This window comes from Botryllus schlosseri, chromosome 12 (genome assembly GCF_051294905.1).
Source record: "Botryllus schlosseri isolate E-star chromosome 12, Bs_hap1, whole genome shotgun sequence".
In the NCBI taxonomy this organism is placed as follows: Eukaryota; Metazoa; Chordata; class Ascidiacea; order Stolidobranchia; family Styelidae; genus Botryllus; species Botryllus schlosseri.
Window position 1 is genome coordinate 1,618,730 of NC_137247.1, and position 14,267 is coordinate 1,632,996.

Here is a 14,267-nt window from a genome sequence, read left to right on the forward strand (position 1 = left end):
GTGCTATCGCAAACCCCTACGAGATGCTACAACAACATCTACTATCATATTGAAATTCCTTGATCGAATGCCAACTCAGCCGCACCAAAGGAAGGAAATCTGCAAACGATATCTCTTTTAATAGCCGGTCCTAACATCCAGAATAGCATACCCGTTGCTATTCGTGAACGAAGCTTGAACGGTTTTATACAATCACTGATAGACTATATGTTGGAAACTTATAATCAATCTATTGGTCCGTAATTGATATGTAGGCCTACTGTTGTCGTTGCTGCTCGAGCATAGCTCTCTCACGTGTATGTCGTTTGTTTAAACGGATCCATCCGAACGAACATCCATCCATCCATCCGAACGAACATCCATCCATCCATCCATCCATCCATCCATCCACCCATCCGCCCACCCATCCATCCACCCATCCGCCCACCCATCCACCCATCCACCCACCCACCCACCCATCCACCCACCCACCCACCCATCCACCAATCCACCCATCCATCCATCGCTTTGAAACTTCTCCTCAAAAAGTCGATGAAAAGCCGCCGGTCATCAACACCCAGCGTTAGAAATAAGTCATCGACAATGCGGCAGTAAGAAAAAGATCCAGCTACTCATTTGCACGTGGCATTAAGGTCCATATTTCGTCTTCTTTAATAATATATTGTTACATCTCCCTCGGGGCAATTTTTTTAAATCTTGATGCATGAAATTCTGACTTCTCCATGGAAAAAGACAAATCTCTTATAAGGTCGCTCGAAAGTTCCTGAGTAAACGGAATTGCTTTGCTCAGTACACTCAAGTGCTGCCTGCGATAATCTTGTTACGCGCTTAACCGGTGACCCCGAGAGACAGAGAATTCTGGATAGTGGGCGCAGCAAGATGAATCCCGAGAATCAGGCAGGTTTAGATGCACCAGAGGAGAGCGCAGTGGCTATCAAGCTTACTTCATTTTGGGCCACAGAAAGCACCTGGTTTGCCAGGCCAAGGCCTAATTCCAGTTTCGAGGAACCGCAACAGACAATATTAGTTCTACTACGTGCTCTCCGCATTAGACCAAGAAACAGGAAGTCGATTTGTCGACATTTTAGAGCACCCTCCACATGAGAGCAAGTAGCCTGCACAGCAATAAAACAACGCCTTCTTGACACTTGAGACATTCCAAGACAAGAGCGCGCAGCACGACAGATCAGCATGCCGAGTTCAAGCAATCGAAAGCCTTCCACATTCATGTACGAAATGCTCTCTTTATTAGGTGATCATTAACCGTGTTTGCTATTCGAACACCTCTTACAGCATATGCACTAGAGCAGGGGTTCTCAGCCGTTCTTTGCCCGTGGCCCATTTTCTGGTTTGAAAATGTTCTGTGGCCCACTTCTCGTCCTAGAGTCATAGTCCCGTCCAAGGCGTGGTCATCACGACGATATGCCTATTTCTCTAAGAATCTGCGCATTTTTCTCGTACTGATCATCACAAATGTAGACCTCCGAAGCAACGAAATCGCGAAGCGCGACGAAAATTTTCAAGTTCAATAATTCTCCCCCAACAAACAAACGACCAAAGAAATTTGGGCCCCTTTGTGCTTCCCCCTATTTAGGGTTTTAGGTGCGGTAGTTACGGTCCTTGTAGATCGTATAACTCTTGTGTAAATTAATATGGCCTCTGTTCCACTCACGTCTCGAAACCCAATAATCTAATCCCCGCATCCACTGTGTGATTGTGGTTTTACTTCCACTATGGTGCGGATTGGGGCTGGGCCAACTTCAAACAATTCTTTGGTGAAAGAGATACTGTACAGATGTGGAGAAAGATTATTTCAATGTTCAAGCTGTACAATTTACATATAGTATGTCCTGTATCGGCTGAAGTCGCGATGTCAGAACATTCAATCCAATGGTGCAATCATTTCATGTGACTCTTACATTATGTACATTGTACAATGACTTCAAGGCCGGAAATTTTAAACCGGCTCCAAACATTAATACACGTACTGCTCTAAATCATCAATACATTACGATTCGTTGCGGTGGTGCCGTACTTCGATAGAAAGTTGAATTGATAATAAATTGCGATTATGGCTATTTTTATATTACAATAATACGACCTGCCAAGGTACCGTAAATCTACATCAAATATACTTCTTTCCGGGTATAATGCACACACACTTTCAACGGCATACGGCCCTGCTGGAATACTCGGTCACTTCAGCATTAACTTCCAGTTAATATATAATCGAAATTATTTTCGTTGCCGTTAGCCGTAGGTTGTCGTAGCCGGAGATAAAAGCCTCCGTTTCCCCTCCCATTTTCCACTTGTAGATTGTGACTCCATACTTTCCATTACGTCCCAGCAGAGTCGGATGAAAAACTTAAGGTAGCCGACGTATAATTTGATAATATGAATATATTTCTGAGCGAATAACATAGCAAATATACTATTTTCACTAGTTCTACAATATTCCAAATAGCTCTGTGGCCCACCTCAAATGCTCCTGTGGCCCACCCTTTGAGAACCCCTGCACTAGAGGATATTCGCCTCGCACTCGTCGAGCAAAATATCACTAATCCCAGGGAGTTGGCCGAGCGAGCTGACTTGCTATGGCACGCACGTCGCACAGACGCAGAATATGCGATTAACATGTCAAAAAAGCGCACGACACAAGTTAATACAGATAGCAGCAGTACAGCAGTACGTGCTACTATCACAAGATTTTCGGCGACAAAGCACCCAAATGCTCTCCTTATTCATATCAGGGAAACAGTACTACCGGTTGCCCTTGATGGCTTGAGCACCAGTCAACATTCTAGCCTTTTTTAGTTCACGATGTCGTATCCCGAAACAATTTCCTTGTCGACACCGGCGCGGAAGTTGGTGCACTACCGCCTACAAACTGAAGACGCCGATTCAACGAGTAACACGCTCCGTTACAGGCGGCTAACGGCAGCATAATAACCACATACGGTCACAGAAACGTGACGCTCACATCCCCGCGGGGACATTTACATTGAAGTTCATCCTGGCCGACTCGGAGCAGGCTTCCTCCGCGCTCATCAGTTGCTGATCGATTTGCATGGGCAGCCTCTTATCAACCAAAATCAGCACAAAACTATCCAGTGAGCAGCTACGCCCAGCCTGCACCACAGCTAAACACGTTAGCTTCTCCGCATGACCAGCTCCTCGCAACGACCGCCAACTGTCCGTGCACAAGTTCTCTTCGTCATTAACGGGACACGGAGTAGAGCACCACATATACTTCGTTTCCGTGCGCGGTCGGCCGAAAGGCAATGATGCATACGTTGTACATGTCGGCCGTGTTTCCATGACCAGGCGTAATCGGACCGTGACTTGGCCGAACGAGCTGGGCGAAGCGTTCGCGATGACGTTTCTGGCTTACACAGTAATAATTACATAATAATCACAAGATGGCGATAAATGACTGAGCAGGAATGAGTCGACACGACTTGTAGCCAATGTTCCCTCTAAGCTGCGCACGTGCGCAAATGCGCAGTGCTGAACCGGTCTCTGCGCACAGAAAATCTTGGCTGCGTACAAAAAATCCGTAGGGATGACTTTTTTCTTTTTTAATTGTTGTTCTCCAAGGGACCGCGCAAGCGCGCAGACTTGTGAAAAATCAGAGAGAACATTGCCAGGGGCCAATAATGTTATCGGTGAAGTCTGAAACCGAGGTACAAGTGCGGCCAGTAAAGGTAGATATTGCGCTCTGTGAAGAAATGATAATTTGCAATGACGTGCGCCTCACGAATGAGATTTTTCTTTTAGTATGGTCTCGTACGCGTGAGCGATACTGATATCATTTTAGTAGCACAATCTTCTCTGGGAATGACGAAATAACATGGTTTAACTCAGTGTTGGGATCAAGTCACTACCTTCGAGTCACAAGTCATCTCGAGTCATTGCTAATTGTGACTCGAGTCAAGTCAAGTCAATTGATTTTTAAAAGGTACTCGAGTCAAGTCAAGTCACTCGATTTTTGGAGGTGACTCGAGTCAAGTCGAGTCAAGTCGAGTCAAGTCAAGTCAAGTCACGAGTCAAGTCCTAATTCAAGTCAAGTTGCTTTTTCGAAGTACGAGGTATGCATTCACCATTGATTTTAAATCGCGGACCGAATATAAAACTAAATAGACAGACAAAAGGCGTTGTACAGCTCACACATGTCTAAAATCGGTTAAGTACGTAGGTAACGGTATAACCTACATCTATAATCATCCGCCAAAACAGAGAATAGAATGCGAAACCTCAGATAGTTGAAAGGAAGTAATATCATGCACGACCCAATTACATATCCATGGGATACAATTTAAGCCTGTGCTAATGGTTGACGAGTGATATAAACTATATTCGAAATCAATTTAAATCATACAAGAGGTTTGGTTAAGTTGAGCACCGGGCACCGATGACCGACCATTCTACAGAGCGGCGATGGATACTTAGCTATCATATTGCTTTCCTGCTAGTTAACGACAACGTATGTTGTATGCTCGAATCACTTCGTTTGCGGTCACTTTATTTGTTATAGAACGACGGAGGTTCAGTAAAACGTGAATTCATTCAATGAATGAAATTGGTCGCTCCCAGAGGTCACGGGCACGCCAGCGTATCGAGATCAATCCGAACACTTGATGACTTGAAATTGACTCGTAAATTTTGCTCCTAGTCACGAGTCAATCTGCATTTTTGAAACGTCGAGTCAAGTCAAGTCAAGTCATTTTTGCAAAGTGACTCGAGTCAAGTCAAGTCATACGAAAAAATTACTCGAGTCTGACTCGAGTCAAGTCATGACTCGAGTCATCCCAACACTGGTTTAACTAAATAACAATGGTCAAGCGCTAATTTAGTCTGCGAGAAACTAACGATTAGTCTTGTCCGTGTGGCATGAACATTGCGTAAGATTTACTGCACAATTACATGCCGTGAATTTTCGAAGTCATCACTTTCATCAGGCAAATCTGATCACGTATGGTGAGATAGGATAATATGCAGAATATGCAAGTACAAGCACCCACATTGTTGAAAAACCCATCCCCTTGCAAACGTTGACCGGGAAACGCTGCAACTGTGCACTGTAGGGCGTTGAATTACATCAGCTTCTCAGCAGAAAAAAATGATATTATTCAATTCGTTTGAACGGGAGTTTTCTGTCGTTAAGGTAATACCTAGGATTACCACATTTTGGAAATCTGAAAAGAGGACACTTTTGCAATACCGGAGGAAAATACTGAAGAATGGTGAATTGCTCCCACTTCGTAGTCGCAGGGCCGTAACTGTCGCACCCGGGGGAGGGGGGGGGCGAACTCGAAGAGGCCCAAAATTATTTCGTGAATTAGCATAAATTACAGGGTATGTTTCAAAAATTTATGCAACTTTTTCAAAAAATTTTCGCACTGCGCGCGATTTCAAGTCGCCAAATATCTTGATTATTGGGTACTCTTCCCCCAATAAAAATACGCTAGATTTATAGAAATGGGCATATCGGCGTTGACCATTACGGCGCCACGACGCACTAAGACATATAAAGTTTTAGGCCATATGTAACATGCGACCAATCCGAAATCGTGTGATCATTTAGTTTAGTAGCCTACGTTTGGGCGATTCTATATTTTTTAATATAACAGACAGGAGGTCACGAAATAACATCATGTAACGACGTCATACCTACGGGTCCGCCCGCCAGAAGATGTCCCATTATTATTTACGGGCTCTGCAGTTTCAAAGACACCTCACTCAGCTCTACCGGTAAATCTGATTATACGTGACCAGAGAGGACAAGGAATTGATAGCAAAAAATATGCATTTCCCGATCTTATTGACCAATTTTATCATGAATTATCGAAAATTTTCGCGCTTGGCGCTGGCTCACTAAACAGTACAACTATATTTTCGTGGCAACGCGAACAATGTAATGGGGAGGGGCAGTTTATCACCCTATGGGAGCCCAAGACTCAAGTTTTTTGGGGGATGGGGGCGGGGGCTAACGAAGTATGCTGTTTCGTTCCTGCCAACGGGTCCAGAGATGAGCATGGATTAGGATTAGGTTTTGAAAAAACAGGATTTGTGAAATTTTGTCGGATTTGGATTGGATTTGGATTAGACATTTTTTTCAGAACGGATTAGGATTTGGATTGGATTTACATATTTTCTGGGAGATTGAAATGTCGTGTGGCGAATGGCGACAAACTTTATTCAGATCAGTTATTAATGTACTTATGCCTAAATATTCAAGTGAATTGTTGGTTGTGAAAGAAAATTTTCGAATTCCTCCATTGCATAAATTAGTATTTTTTTTGAATTTCCAGTTGGAATCGGATTAGGATTGGACACGGACTTGAATATGAAAAAGTTATGGATTAGGATATGGATTTGGATTTGAAGGTTCGGATATGGATTGGATTAGGACATAGAAATTTCAAATCCGCTCATCTCTGGTATATAGGCTACACCAGGAGATATGTTAAATTATTATGGGGGGTCCTACCTTTTCAAACACACCTCCCTCAGCTCTACCGGTAAATCTGATTACGTGAGCAGAGAGAGGATGAAAATTGATAGCAATATATACGCAATTCCCGATCATATTGACCGACTCAGTCATGAATTATAAATATTTCTCGCGCTTCGCGCGTTTAGGCGAAAAAGGGTGACTCAGTAAACGTGGACCCAATGAAGCAGATAAGTAACGGGGAACATCGTATAGCCTGAGGGGGGGGTATGGGGGGCGAATCCCCCCAGAAGTTATGCTTATCACAAAATGGGGAGCCTGGTTGCGCACTGTTGTCCAAGGGCCTGCGCAGTGAGTTGGCATGTTTGCGCAGACTCACGAAAAATTAGAGGGAACATTGCTTGTAGCGGTCATTCAATTAAGCAACCCGCTTTGACATTGAACACGTAGGCCAAAATCCAACATGTAAAATGGTCATGATGAACCACTTGCTAAAAAACTAACAGAAGATAAAACAAGATGGAAGAAAGATGAAAATTAGGTAGCATATCTATAAGTATGTGGGAGATATAGATATGGGATATCGTTGTCCGATCATTTCGTGCGCAGACTAGTAATTTGTCCAGTAGTCTACCGGCACTACTGTTTCGTCGTCGTGATTAGGACATGAATTTCGAGTGTCCTGTTGATGATTTGCTTACCAGGGGAATGTGAATAAGTTCACCTAGTTTGTGGTCAAACGGTAGTTTGTATTGTATTCATGCATCAGTCAGAACACAAACCCTTGAATTGTGGCACCAGCGTATGTGAGCAGATCGCGAAGAAGATTTCGATATCCTACGGGTAATTCGTAGCAGTACCGGTACTACTAACTTCCGTTGCGATCATAATTAAATTCCTGGTTTCTAAATGCGTCCATGATCCGTCCGGAGTGCAGCCACGGTTAATTTGATAGGAAAAATGTAGTGCAAGTAGCAAATAGCAATTAGCTAATCGAAGACACAGTCCATGCATGACCGAACGGCCAAGCCTAAGTATTCACTCGATGTCCGACGAGTCGGCCGACATGAGTGTGCTTGCGCAACAAAATTTTCTCGTTCATCGGCCGAGTCTCTTGAAAATGGGCCCATCGGCAGTGCGTGGGAACGCAGTAATAGTGACTTCGGGACATCCAGTACACGCACGGGCAAGGCGTCTTCCACCAAACATATTAGCTATTGCCAAAGAGGAGTTTCAGCGGGTGATAAGTTTAGGAATTGTCCGGAGATCATTCAGTCCCTGGACATCACCTTTCCACATGGTTCCGAAGTCATCCGGAGGCTGGTGACCCTGTGGGTACTCTGAGCGATTAAACGCTGCAATGACACCGGACCGTTACTCAATTCTGCATATTCATGAGTTCACCGCTCGCTTGGCGGGGAGTCGCATATATTCGAAAATAGGCCTCTTCAGAGGATACCACCAAGTCCCGGTAGCACCCGCTTACATTCCCAAAACAGCGGTTATCACTCTTTTTGGACTGTTAGAGTTCCGTCTCATGATATTTGGTCTAAAGAACCCCGCCCAGACGTTTCATCGACTAATGGACACCGTCTCTCAAGATTTACTATTCGTGTACGCAATTATCTTGATGACATCTTGGTAGGGAGCCCAACTTTCGATACGCATCTCGCGCATCTTCGTACTCTCTTTCAGAGAATGCGTGACCTGCGCCATCACGGCTTAATAATCAACAAGAAATGTTGATTTGGGTAAGACAAGCTGGAATTCTTGGGTCCCATCGTGGACCACCGAGGAATCGAGCCATTGCCCATCAAAGTCGACTCAATCACTCAATTTCCGCCGCCCGAAACCCTCAAGGCTCTGCAAGAAAGCAATGGGATGATCAATTTTTATCACAGATTCATCCCTGCAATTGCAGATATCATGTGGCCGCTTTCTCGCACGTTGGCCGGCAAGTCACGATAATTGGTCTAGGGCCCCGAACTAGAAAAAGATTTCAATGCAGTAAAGCAAACGGTAGCCAACGCAACAATGTTGCACCACCCTGGATGTGCCGCTAAAACCGAGCTGAGCTCACTGTCGACACTTCACAAACGGAAATTAGGGGAGTCTAGAATAGCTGGTCGACGGGAAATGGTGTCCCCTGGCCTTTTCCGGTCGGCAGCTGCGTAAGCTGGATTCAAAGTACAGTGCCTTCAACCGAGAACTTTTGGCGCTACATTTGTACATCATGCATTGCCAATATTTACTAGAAGGACACCCCTTTACAGCTTTTACCGGCCAAAAGCCACTCACCTACCTACATATTCACGAAACCTTTGGAACCTTGGTCAGCACGACAACAGCGTCTCCTTAGCACGATTTCCGAATATACCACTGATAACCAACACATCAAAAGGAAATGCAAAACGGTCGAGAACGCACTTTCGAGACCAACAATCACTGCTACCGGCCAACAGCCGACGCTTTTAGACCTAAACGGCGAAAACTTGGGCAAGAAAGCCAACGAGGTGCGGGCTTATCGCACTGCGGTTACGAACCTAACTCTCAGAGACATTCCTACAGGGTTGTAACCAAGTCACAAGGCTTCGAGTCACAAGTCAATCTCATTTTTATATTTTTGACTCGAGTCAAGTCGAGTCATTTTCAATTCCCACCGAGTCAAGTCCGAGTACAAGTCAGCGAACAGAGGATCGAGTCCGAGTCATTGTTTTGACTGCTCAGTTTCCAGTTAAAGTCTTTCTACACCCACCTTTTTAACACTGTTTGGTGATATTGAATGGTTCGCATTTATAATATATCAATTTTCCTTACTCTTAGCAGTTCCCAGTGGTCGCATTTTCAACAAACGATATCCCAATAGTGTGTTGGCTTCGAAATTACAATGAAATGTCGGTCTTGGCCGTCTGAATCTCGAGTCATCCGCAGTGACTCGAGTCCAAGTCGAGTCAATACACAGATTGACTCGAGTTGAGTCGACTTATTTCCGTATTTTGAGAAAATGACTCGAGTCGAGTCGAGTCATCCGAAAATCGTGACTCATTACAACCCTATCTCTTGCAGATAACCTTTTCATGTGGTTCCCAAACACTGGACAAGGAAAGTTTTCGAAACAATTTGCGGCTGATGATGATTGTCACACCCGTCCATTCGCATAACGAAAAAGCTCGTGAGCTCGAAATTCGTTTTGCACGGTACGCAGAAAGAAGAGGGATTGTGGGCCAATCAATAAATACCTGGGGTGCCAGCGTTAAAAAATACATCCGATCGTGGGCTCAACAACCAGCTTTTGGGTATCAAACTTCAACACACTACATCATTATTATTATTATATTTAAAAGCAGTTTTAGTGACGCATATAACAACTATGGTCTTTTGCGTCACGACATAACGGTTGCTACTCGAATCGATATTGCAATAAGTAAATACAGTCAACTAAACATTTAGTACTGTCTCTTTGTCTTCGCAAGGAATTCCCACAGCAAAGGTAATATATAGTCAATAGTTATATTTTCCATGGTGAAGGGTACATTCAGGTCCATTACGGCAGCTCTAAACTGGCATCTTTCGTTAGCGTACTTTGCACACTCCATAATAACGTGCTCTGCAGTTTCTTCAACATGGCATGTGGTACAATCAGGGGTATCAGAGCATCCAATTTTGCTAAGATGGGCGTTGAGACGACAGTGTCCGGTCCGTAATCTGAAAATGGTGGTTTCGGCACGTCGTGGCGTGGTTAAAGTAGGTAGTTTTGTGTATATGTCAGGGCAGAACTGTTTGAAATGTGCTCCAGACGCGGTTTCGATGAAAAGTTGGTTCCAGTCTTGCCTACAGCGACCTAAAATCAATGAGTTGGCTTCGCTAGAAGTAAGATCTACACTTTGGTCAGCTAGGTCATGGGCTGCAGCCTCTTTCGCAAGTCGGTCAGCGACTTCATTCCCTTCAATACCACAGTGTCCTGGGATCCATACAAAGGAAATATCTCTATGATTTTCATGTAAGAGATGGTGAGTTAGTTCTAATATTTGATTGGTAATATAGTTATTTTCACCAAGATGGTTTTTCAACGACAGCAAGGCACTCAAAGAGTCACTCAGAATAGCAACTCGTTCGAAGGAATTTTCTGAAATCCATATCAGTGCATCGAATATTGCTCTCAGCTCAATTGAGAAGATTGATAGGAGTTTCGAACATACTTTTGATGTTCTTATATTGCGATCGGGGATGTAGAAGGAATACCCAGCACCGTTGATGTTTTTGGATCCATCGGTGTAAATTAGCATTCTGTTTGGGTATTGCTCAAAAATATAATCTCTGAATATAGCATCGAAAATGTGACGTGGTGGATCGCGCCCGAGGACTTTTTGCAATGATGTATCAATCATAGCGCATTTCAATAACCAAGGGCATATGGTTAGAGGGTGGTTGCCTATGACTTGCAAATCATCCAATATTTGCAATCGGGATAAGAGATTGAAAGTCACAAATCGGTGTGAGAGTAGATTGTAGATTTCCTCCCATGAACCCTCCAATAAACTACGTGCTGGGTTTGATTGTTGTGTTCTTATCTTGGAACTATATTTGAGACAAAGATATTGGTGCCTGAGAAAAAGGGGCATGTCGTTACACGAGGCCTCTAATACGCATATAGGGGTGCTGGACATGGCACCGCAAGAAAGTCTCAGAGCTTGATTGCGGATTGCAATTATTTTCTTGAGGTGTGATTTCGGTGCGAAGAAGTACGCTTCCATGCCATACTCTATGATTGATCTTATCAGGCTCCTATACAGGGTTAATAGCGTTCGAGTGGATGCACCCCAAGATGTGCCGGATACCATTTTGAGTAAATTCATGCGCTTTGCGCATTTGGATGCAACGTTGGATGTGTGTATCTTATAGTTGAGTCTTTTATCAAAAGTGACACCTAAATATTTGAAGGATTCCACATACCTCAGCTGATGACTTCCTAGTTTGAGTACAGGTTGTACATAATTTCGCTTTTTCGTGAAAACCATTGCTACGGATTTCTCGACCGATACCATAAAACCCCACTTTACACACCATCGATGGATCTGATCAAGGGATGACTGAATGTTTTGAGCAAGTTGGTCAGCAGCAAGACCTGCCTCCCAAATGGCACAATCGTCCGCATAGAGTCCCATGTCTGACTCGATAACTGTTGGGAGGTCATTTATCATAATGCTGAATAACAAAGGGCTAAGCACACTCCCCTGTGGAATACCATTTTCTGTGGTGAAAATGTCGGACAGCGTTGTCCCGATTCGAACTTGAAAAGTACGGTCGTGTATGAAATTGTTGATCCAAGAAAGACAAGGCCCCGAAATACCCATTTCCCGTAGTTTATGGATGACAGCAGTCCTCCACACCATGTCATATGCTCTCTCGATGTCTAAGAAGACAGCTAGAACCGATCTTCCATTATGGATAGCTTTGTAAGTGGCATCGTGTAAACGGAGCACATGATGTAGGGCCCGCCGTCCCCGACGAAAGCCACTTTGAGCTGAGTGGAGTAAGCCGTGCTTTTCTAGATACCAAGATAGTCGCTTCATAATCATCGTCTCCATCACTTTACAGAGGTGGCTGGTTAAGGCTATAGGACGATATGACTGTGGGTCTGATTGGTCCTTGTTTCTTTTGGGAATTGGAATAACAATCGAGTGCTTCCAGCTGCGAGGGACAGCCCATTGCACCATGAGTTATTTATCACCGAAAGCATACTGAGTAGGGCATCTGGCGGGACGTTTTTGAACATGGAGTAGCAAAGAGTGTCATGTCCCGGGGACGTGTCTTTTTTCGACTTCAGTGCTTTCTCAAGCTCTGCAATCGTGAAAGGATTGTTCAGAAGAGTATCATTCCTATGGTGTTCGACTTCTATGAGGAGTGAAGCTCTCAAGTCCAACCTATGAAGGTAATTCAAAGAGCTGCTACAACGTTGGAATGTCTTCGCTAGTATTTTTGCTTTCCCTCTTTCGTCAGTAATATAATTGCTCTCAACTTTCAAAGATGCCACCGAACTATTAGAAAGATTGCCCGAAATAGAACGGACGACACTCCACACTTTTTGGAAATTTCCCCTGGTGCCAAGTGTTTCACAAAAGGATCTCCATGATTCACGTTTTGCTGTTAGTATCACTCGTCTGCACTGTGCGCGACTACGTTTAAATTCAGCGATGTATTGCGGATCAAACGTTTGCCTCATTTTCAGAAACGCTGCCTTCTTCCTTCTCACAGCCCTGGCACAATCGTCGTTCCACCATGGTACTGATGAGCGAGTGGACTTCTTTTGATTGGAATGGACAGGCTGGCCGCACTTAATACATCACTAGTGAATTTGTCGACCATGGCGTCTATGTTGTTCCCAAAATTTGGCACTTCGGGTAGATCAATCATCTGGCGAAAGCTCGCCCAATCTGCCTTCGAGAGGGCCCAAGTTAGCGGACGTTTGTTAGAGCGGGATAGTTTAGCCGATACAGATGTCAGTATGACAAAATGATCACTGCCTAATAGGGAGTTTGTCACGTTGGTAGAGCACGAGTGTGCGATATCTGCCGACGCCAGTGACAAGTCGATGAGTGAGGCCCTGCTCACTGCGTTGTATGCAGTATTGATGCGAGTTGGACTCGTTGCGTTCAGGGTTACTAATCCATGCCGGTTTATCGAATCATACAACATGTGACCTCTGCGATTCGAGTTTCCAGCACTCCATGACCAGTGATGGGCATTGAAATCACCTAATATCAAAGACCTGTCTGACAGGTCACCCAAGAAGTCTAAATCACCATCAACAACTCGGTACTCGGGAGAGCAGTATATGTTACAGATCCGCAAACCGTTCACTTCGATGCACAGCGTATCTATACCACCACCGGGTGACTGAATATCGAGAATACGATAAGACAATTGCTTATTAATTAGAATGGCTAGCCCACCACTGCGAAGTGTTTTATCTTTTCTTTCAATGATGTACCCTTTAATCTTTGGAATATATTTATCAATAAGATGTGTTTCTTGAATTAACATAATATCAGGAGGCCTAGGTAGTTGTTCTATAAAGTTCTTCAGTTCAGGTAACTTCCTATATATTCCTCTGCAGTTCCATTGCAGTATAAGAATACCAGCGTTCTTATACATTTTGTGGAACTGCGCTCAAGAGGCTTTTAAGTGATTCAGGGTCGAAAGAAACGCTTAGCCACTTCTGAGCCGCGGAGGTAATCAATGACGGAAGATCGAGATCATCGCTTGAACGACAGGTTTTAGCTGTGAGGTTCACAATTTCGCATATGAATGCGAAGAATAGTAACGGATGTGTAGAAGACATGATAGATAGAATTGACGAGTCGTGGTCTGATTCGGACGGGGTACTGGCGGCCTCGGTGGCCTCATTTACATGAGAAGAGGTCTCCAATGAGGATAAGTTCGCATCATTTGGAAGGGGTTGTCGCGGTGGACTGATTTTCGCCGAAGTTGACTTAGCAGAGGCATTCTGTGGTTGGTGTACAGCCTGCCGTCGGTGTACAGCCTGACTATAAGTTCTACCGCTGGGAGTTGGCGACAATTGTGTATGTGAAGATGATCTTTCTGGTGCTTTCGCTTTAGCATCGACATGCGATACTTTTGCTTTAGCATCGACATACGATAGACTCTCTCGTTCTCGAATTATTTGTATTTTGGCTTCCCTCTTATACACTGGGCACCCACCGTAAGCTGCGCTATGGGGCATTTTGCAATTGACACATCTCTTTTCCTGATCGCACTGATGATGCTCATGTTCATGACTCCCACATTTGGA

The 14,267-nt window shown here is 44.3% G+C and overlaps 1 protein-coding gene across 1 annotated transcript in view; it reads left to right on the forward strand.

The window, feature by feature from the left end:
- LOC145452907 (macrophage mannose receptor 1-like) overlaps window positions 1–14,267 on the forward strand; it is a 448,907-nt gene that overhangs the window by 190,576 nt on the left and 244,064 nt on the right. The gene's annotated exons all lie outside the window — the stretch shown is intronic.